This window comes from Muntiacus reevesi, chromosome 2 (genome assembly GCF_963930625.1).
Source record: "Muntiacus reevesi chromosome 2, mMunRee1.1, whole genome shotgun sequence".
Taxonomy (NCBI): domain Eukaryota; kingdom Metazoa; phylum Chordata; class Mammalia; order Artiodactyla; family Cervidae; genus Muntiacus; species Muntiacus reevesi.
In genome coordinates, this window is record NC_089250.1 from 188,148,985 (window position 1) to 188,157,683 (window position 8,699).

At 42.0% G+C, this 8,699-nt stretch overlaps 1 non-coding gene across 1 annotated transcript; it reads right to left on the bottom strand.

Annotated features, from left to right (window-relative positions):
- Nucleotides 1-4,378: 4,378 nt before the first annotated feature.
- LOC136162051 (U6 spliceosomal RNA) lies at nucleotides 4,379-4,485 on the bottom strand. The gene has a single exon (XR_010661902.1). It is a non-coding gene; the product is annotated as a U6 spliceosomal RNA (small nuclear RNA).
- Between the last annotated feature and the right edge of the window lie 4,214 nt (nucleotides 4,486-8,699).

The following is an 8,699-nucleotide window of genomic DNA, read 5'->3' on the forward strand; positions in this document are numbered from 1 at the left end:
ATTTTAGCTGGTTCGCAGTCTTATCTTCTAAGAGCAAGCATTTCCTGGAATCAACAGCTAACTCTTTTATGCCTGGTTTCTGTGTTATTTAATGTACACATGGAAACACATTCCTGGTCCCAGTATGGTTTAATTCAGGCACAGGAAATTATGTCAGTTTCTGTTCTCATATATATTCAATGTGTTTTATTTATCTCCTCCTTTTCTCCAACTCCACCTGTCTCCGGGTGAAATATTCCATGACCTTACTTCTCAAAGGTATGAAACAATTTTTGAACTGCACACAAAGTGTGTGTAAATCCAAGCAAAACAGGCAACACAATGCTGAAAAAGTTCTAGGCAGGGAATTAATTGAATGGCCTGATTTCACTATTTTTGCAAACAGGACACAGACTCCTACACAACCTCTTTTAAAAATCACTTCATCTTCAGAAAAGCTAGATTTCTCAACCAACGTTCGGTACATTTTTACAATAACACTCTAAAAAGCTCTGACATTGACAGATTCCAAAGAAAACGAGGCAATATCTAAAACTTAGAATACTACTCATGGAGCATATGGCTAGACGCTTTATTTAAAGGAAAGGACAAGGAATCCAGAAAGACTATAATTAGAAAAACTTCATGCACTGCTCACAAGAACAACTAGCTTTCCTGGCACCTGAATGTTTAAGATAATGGCCTCTGACATTCTGAAAAATGGCTGTATTGTACCAAGTCAATAAATGCAAAAAGGCACGGTCTATGAGCAGAAAACTGTGTGATGTGACATGTCTCTGGTTGTTTCTAGATGGGGTAAGATGATGGGCTGTAAGTGCCTTTTTTGTTGCCATGACAATCATTTCCTTTAGTAAGATGGACAACTGCACCATGAGCTGATGAGTTCAGCCAGTGCTGTAATAAGCTGAGATGAGTGGAAATCAGCCTCCTTTGGTGGATGCGAGCAGGCAGGCCTTTGACTCCCACCCTGTTCCATTCCATTCTTCACAACAAGCATCCCCACAGCCCAGTATACAAAACCCATCAACGGGTCTTCCTGTGTCAGACTTAACGCCATTACCCACCCTGGCTCTCTCAACTTCTCAATTACATGAACAAAAAATTCTATATCTATTGCTTACTCTAGTCTGGTTTGTGTTTCTATCCTTTTCCATTGAAAAATCATTTTAAATATGTTCGGTGGTGGTGGTGGTGGTGACGGTGTATACCCTTCTATTTTGATATCTTTCTATAGACTGTTTTTGAAATGGCCACTACTGAATTCCTATGTGCAACCAAGTTTTTTTGTCTGGCAATAGAGTTTTTCCACAGAGACTCTCCAGAATTGGTTATTGACAATGGTCATAACTACAGATTTTTGTTAATTCTGATGTTCTCTGTATAAACCCATCTGTAGTCAAAAACTGCAATTGGGGAGGGAGGTAGGATTGGGATGGTGCTCCAGTGAGGGAAGAGAAATCGGTGACCTTGTCAGCCATGAGGATTCAAAAAGGAATACAGAATTGTTATAAAGTCCCTGGCTTTCCACGTGACCCTGAGCTTTGAAGATGTATTAGAAGGGGTCCTCGATTTCATATTTTCTCAGTCCTCCCATCTCTCAAGGCTCTCTCCTTAAAGCTGCATGAGAATATATTTTACTCAGGGGCCAGCTGCTCTGCCCACGGAAAATGGAAAACAAGCATGTCTCTGAGGATAACAAATGTGGTTGACCTTGGGTGGAAGGGAGTGGCGCAGATAAAAGTCCTTGAAAGAGGAACAAGGAGCTGAAAAATATCGTATGTCTTTGAGAAAGAGAGAATCATTGTAGAACAAGATAAGTGAGTGCTCTGAGCCTGTGCTGGGATGGAAAACAGGACCCCTCGGCCGTTGGGCAGGAAGAGGAGGATAGTGGGTCTGAATGGTCCAGGGAAAAGCAGCTCAGAGAGAAGAGAGCGGGGATCAGGGATTGGTAGTAATGCGGCTTCTTGGACCTCAGTAACAAGGATGTGTCTTTACTTTCATCGGTTGGGAAACTGATGTGAGAGGCTGAAAAATTCCTAACAGAACTAAGACTGTGTGCCAGATACCATTCTAAGTGTGTTTCATCTGGTAACTCATGCAATGCTCTCAAAGAAAATGCAGTAGGGTTAAGGGGCTAAAACAAGATTGACTCAGAACTATCTCAACAGAGGGAAAGAGACCTCTGTGTGGAACCAGGCTCAATTCTGAAATCAACAAGGACCAGTGGGGACTCCTAGCCAGGGAGAAAGGTGGTGGTTGGGGACTGGAAAATCACTAAGAGTAAACACTAGAGATTCTGCCTAAAATAACCTAATGGGATTCTTGCTGAAAGTGGAACCAAGTGATCAGACATCACCTAGTGGTCAGACATCACCTGGGGGATGGGGGTAGATGAGGAATTTGGTCAGATATCCATGGTGATCAGATGCTAAGGGTGGGGGATGCTGGCTAAGCTGACATAACAGCATTTTTGCTAAGGCTGGGCCATGCGAAGAAGAACAAGGGAGCCTCAAAACTGAGTTCTCCTTGGGAAGAGAGTTTAGAGGAGCTGATTGAAGTTTGGCCAAGGAGAGAGCCTTTGTCAACCCTTAAAACAGCTCTACGAAATAATGTTATTCCCTTTTACAGATGAGAACACTGGGGAGTAGAGAGTCTGGCCAGCCGTAGACTCAGTTCTCTGTGCTTAGGCAGCATACTTTACCGAGGGCACGGTGTGAGTACATTAATCTGCCGTAGATCTGACTACTTTTTTACCAATCAGCAGTCACACAATTTTTAACTTGTACCTCAATTCCAGCTCCTTGGAGAATTGACTAACTACCTCTTCGAGGTAATGCTCCAAGGCCTCCTAAAATGAAATCCACATCTTTTCAAGTGAAGGGGATCAGGACAGGCCACCCTGAAACATTCCACTTTGGCTTAAGCATCATTTTGAACTGAAGACATTTGTGCTCCTGAAATCCCTCATCTACCGAAAAGTAGAACCTCCTGAAAGATTTCAGTTGTCCTAAGTCCCCTCTCCAGGAGCCACTTGAATCTTCTCCTGAGGGGAGAAGTCAGTACCCCACCTAGACAGACATTGTCACAAGACTGTCCTGTCTCCCATCTAACCTTTTAAGGACTCATCGAGCTTTCCAAAGCATCATGTTCTTCTCTATGGACACTTCTGTTTCCCCTACTAAGGAACATAGATCTCAAATTCTAACCACTCCTCTGTGCTAGTTGTTATTGTTTAATTGCTCAGTTGGGTCCAAGTCTTTTAAGACCCTATGGACTGTAGCCCACCGGCCTCCTCTGTTCATGGGATACTCCAGGCAAGAATACTGGAGTGGGTTGCCATGCCTCCTCCAGGGGATCTCCCCAACCCAGGAATCGAACTCTCATCTCTTTCGTCTCCTGCATTGACAGGTGGGTTCTTTACCACTGAGCCACCAGGGAAGCCCCCTGAGATACTTACCTTTCTCCCATGTACATGTGCAGTGTGCATGCTAGCACAGTTCTATTTGATTGATCCTTTTTTTTTTTTTTTTTTTTCTATTGAAGGATAATTGCTTTACAGAATTTTGTTGTTTTCTGTCAAAGCTCAACATGAATCAACCATAGGTATAAATATATCCCCTCCCATTTGAAGCTCCCTCCCATCTCCCTCCCCAATCCACTCCTCTAGGTTGATTCAGAGCCCCTGTTTGAGTTTCCTGAGCCACACAACAAATTCCTGTTGGCTATCTATTTTACATATGGTAATGTAAGTTTCCACATTACTTTTTCCATACATCTCACCCTCTCCTCCCCTCTCCCCATGTCCACAAGCCTATCCTCTATGTCTGTTTCTCCACTGCTACCCTGTAAGTAAATGCTTTAGCACCATTTTTCTAGATTCCGTATATATGTTGGAATACGGTATTTATCTTTCTCTTTCTGATTCACTTCACTCTATATAATAGCTTCTAGGTTCATCCACCTCATTAGAAGTGACTCAAATGTGTTCCTTTTTATGGCTGAGTAATATTCCATTGTGTATACATACCACAACTTCTTTATCCATTCATCTGTTGATGGATATCTAGGTTGCTTCCATGTTCTAGCTATTGTAAATAGTGCAGCAACGAACAATGGGATACATGTATCTTTTTCAATTTTGATTTCCTCAGGGTATATGCCTAGAAGTGGGATTGCTGGGTCATATGGTGGTTTTATTCCTAGTACTTTAAGGAATCTCCATACTGTCTTCCATAGTGGCTGTATCAATTTATATTCCCACCAACAGTGCGAGAGAATTCCCTTTTCTCCACACCGTTTCCAGCATTTATTGTTTGTAGACTTTTTGATGAGGGCCATTCTGACCAGTGTGAGGTGATATCTTATTGTAGTTTTGATTAAAAATACAGAACGCTTCACAAATTTGTGTGTCATCCTTGCACAGGGGCCATGCTAATCCTCTCTGTATCGTTAAAATTTTAGTATATGTGCTGCCGAAGTGAGCACTGACTGATCCTTGTTAATCGGTCTTTTGTTGGTCTCATTTACAGGGCCCCAGCTGAAAACGCCTAAGATAGGTAGAGGGAAAAGATTTTTTTCTTCTCCTACACAATTCAGACCACCTTAAACCCACCCTCCCTGTTTGGTGAAAGTCCATCCAGTCTTTTTTGCACAGTGAAGCAACAAGTAATTAAAAACCGGTTCTATTTATCCAGAGACAAACTTCATGACTTGGTCACATTTTCTGATGTCTCTACTCAGAGGTCTGGAGCCTAAAGGGTTGGGAGGAAAGGTTATACTGGATAGCATGCAGTTTCTTTGTGGGTTGTTTTTGTTTGTTTGTTTGTTTTGTTTTGCTTTGCTTTTTTTTGAGCTAAAGAGTTCACTTGGATAAGGAAATGGCAACCCTCTCCAGTGTTCTTGCTTCAGAAATCCCATGGACGGAGGAACCTGGAAGGCCAACAGTTGGACACGACTTAGCAACTAAGTAACAGAGAGCTTACAAAAACAGGGGGAGGAGCAAGATCAGGTTCTAGAAAGAAATATCTGGTTAAAGATTGTGAGTCTAAGTCACAAAGATGGTTAAAGATTGTTAGGCAATAAAATTCATGACTAAGTTATTTGGGGTAAATGTTAACTTCATAGGCAGGGCATTAATCAGATAAAACCACCAATTAAAAAAGACATCAGACAACAAAATTCCACTTCTGTAGACAAGTTGGTCAAGTCTGTTACCTGTTACCTGCACAGTGGAACTTGGCCTTGTCTCAATTTTCGGACAACTTTTATCTTCTCAACAAGTAACCCTCTTTACATCCCCAGCCACTTCTCACACCCGAATTTCTCGGGTAACGATGTCCATTGTGAAAAATTAAGGCCTTTTTAACACATAAAACATAAAATCTTTCCTATCACACAACTCAATTTGCAGTATTTCTTGACTCTTACTGCTACACAGATATAAACAGCACATGTCAAAATTTGAATCGAACTATCCTTGCCCTTCTGGCCTCTTCCTTGGTCTATTTTGAATGGTTTTCTTGTTATCACATCAGATGTAATGGCAGTATCTGTTACAATCCTCTGAGTAGCAAGCAGTGGACATCCATGTTCACTGTCTTGAACAATAAGAAAGACATGCGTGCTAAATGCCATCATTCATGTCCAACTCTCTGTGACCCTATGGGCTATAGCCTGTCAAGACTCCTCTATCCTGGGATTCTTCCAGGCAATAATACTGGAGTGGGTTACCATACCCTTCTCCTTAGGATCTTCCCAACCCAGGGGTCAAACCTGCAGCTCTTATGTCTCCTGCATTGGCATGGGGGTTCTTTAACCCTAATGCCACCTGGGAAGCCCCTAATAAGGATATATCACCCCACAAAATTAATAAGCCCAGCAACAGAGAGCATTTAGCTGAGACAGATACAGCAGCTCAGCCATGTCACCAATGACCTGGTTTCTTTTGATTTTTCTTCAATTTCCCTAAAACTGACTTCGAAGTAAGACTAAGAAGGGGTTCAGAACATTGCACCCCCAAACACGTCACTTTGACATATTGATCAACTTAAGCCGCTGATACCTGAGAAACAGCAGATGCAGGAAGGTCTCCATGACCACTGCTTTCTTTTATTTTTAATATGTATTATTTATTTACTTGTCTGTGCTGGGTCTTAGTTGTGATCTAGTTCCCTGACCAGGGATCCAACCCGGGCCGTCTCCATTGGGAGGAGGAGTCTTAGCCACTGTGCTACCAGGACAATCCCTACAAACATTCTTAAGACACTCATGACTCCTGAGAAATAAAACAGTTTTTGCTGGTTGCCTGAAGTTGATCAGGTACCACCCCCAAATCTGTAGGTGGGGTCTCAATCCTACCTCAACTGTTTGACTAATTCAGTGGACTGATGCCAATAGGAAGGAAATGGGTGATAGGCAACAAGAAACAGGATTCAGTTACAATTTTAATTGCGAACACTGTACCTCTACCTTCTAAAACATATGGAGACAAAAGATTTATATACTGGTGGGAAGCTTTCTGGGCTTCCCAGATGGCACTAGTGGTAAAGAACCTGTCTGCCCATGTAGGAGGCATAAGAGAGCAGGTTTGATCCCTGGGTCAGGAGGATTCCCTGGAGGGAGCGCCTGGAAACCCACTATAGTTTTCTTGCCTGGAGAATCCCATGGACAGAGGAGTCTGGCAGGCTACAGTCCACAGGGCTGCAAGCAGCCAGACACTACGAAAGTAACTTACCACGCATGCACACAAAACTGTAAAAGTGCTTCTGTTCAAAAACAGTATGGAAGTTCTTCAAAAGAACTAAAAATAGAACTACCATACAATCCAGCAATTCCACTCCTGGATATATATCCAAAGGAGATGAAAATACTATTTCAAAAAGATATATATACCCCAATGTTAATAGCAGCATTATTTACAATAGCCATGACATGGAAGCAACCTAACCATCCATCAAGAGATGAATGGATAAAGAAAATGTGATGTGTGTATATACCCTAAAAAAGAACAGAACCCTAAAAAAGAATGAAATTCTCCCACTTGGAACAATGCAGTTAGACCTATAGAGTATTATGCTTAATGGAATAAGTCAGAGAAAGACAAATACTCTATGTTATCACTTATATGTGGAATCTAAAAAATAAAATACACTAATATATATAACAAAAGAGAAACAGACTCAGATATAGAAAACTAACGGTTATCAGTGGGGAGTGGGAAGGGGGAGGGGCAATACAGGGAGTGGTATGGGATTAAGAGATACAAACTATTATGTTAAAAATAGATAAGCAACAAGCATATATTGCACAGCACAGGGAAATATAACCATTATTTTACAATAACTTTAAATAGAGTTTAAAAATGTTGAATCACTGTTGTACACCTGTAACTAATATAATACTGTAAATCAACTATACTTCAGTGAAGCATATGGGATGACAGACAGTATCCACACCAGGCCCGGAACAGTGTTTACTGGAGGAAATAACAGAGACGGGGCAATGGAGTTGTGTGACCCCACTCCCCTCCAATGCCCATTTTCATAAGCGAGTAGAAAACAGACTTTGCAGAGTCAGACAAGGGTCCAGGAGATGAACCCTAACCTCCTGGCTTACCAGCTCTGTGGCTAAGGATGCACCAGCCTGCCTTTAACATGACCTTGGTCTGTGGTCCAAGTCTTGAAGATAGGGTCATTTAGTATGACAGACCACCTCGGCCTTGTTCTACCACATCAGGACACTGCCAGAAAGGTTGTTCTTTTCCCTCTCAGCTTTAACCAGTTTCTGTAACCCAAACAGACTCTTTCCATAGGAAGCTAACTTCATCTTTAGGAGGCCAGTCTGCAGGGAAGCAGAACCTGGACAAGTTAATCCTTGCCTCTCCGTCCACCCCTTGATTTCAAAGGATCGTTTCTGTGTGTCCTATTCCTCTCCACTACTTGATTGTACCTGTACCCGTTGAACCCTTAGGGTTGTAAAGCAAGTCTCTGGCTTTGCTGTAGTAGATACTGAAGGATGGTTAAAACAGTGAGCAGCCAAAGAATTAACACCTGAGGGACTTCCCTGCCAGTGCAATGGCTAAGATTCTGCGCTTCTGAAACCCATCTGGATGAGATGAGGTCAGGGTGTATGTATCGTACCCAAGCTCACGGCCGCGATGAGGAAGAGGAATTTCCTCAACTGAGCTGGCAGTTAGCAGCGGCAACTCGAGGTTTGTGACAAGGAAGGAGTGTTTTACTAGAAAGAAAAGAGAAAGACAGCTGACATAAACATCAGAAGTGGATAACAGAGAATACCCCCATCATTATCTTGAGTAGAGCATTATATAGTTTCCAAAAGAATATCTCAAGGTCGTAAAAGTTTAACCAGACCCTTTCCCAAGGCATACATCCTGAGGTAATATCAGTACAAGATTAGCCAGCAGGAACAAGTTCCTGTTAAGAAGGAAAAACATGATTTCAAACAAGATATACTGTTGCTACATAATCATTAACACAGGGCCTACCTGTGACCGCTAACACAAAGAAAATGTATACCTCCCTAAGAACCTTGGACTACTTATCAACCTGCCTGAAGTTAACTATATCACTTCTAATTCAGGGGGCCCGTGTTCAATCGCTGGTCAGGGAACTAGATTCCACATGCCACAACGAAGAACCAGTATAGCCAAATAAATAAGTATTTTTAAAAAAAGAATAAGA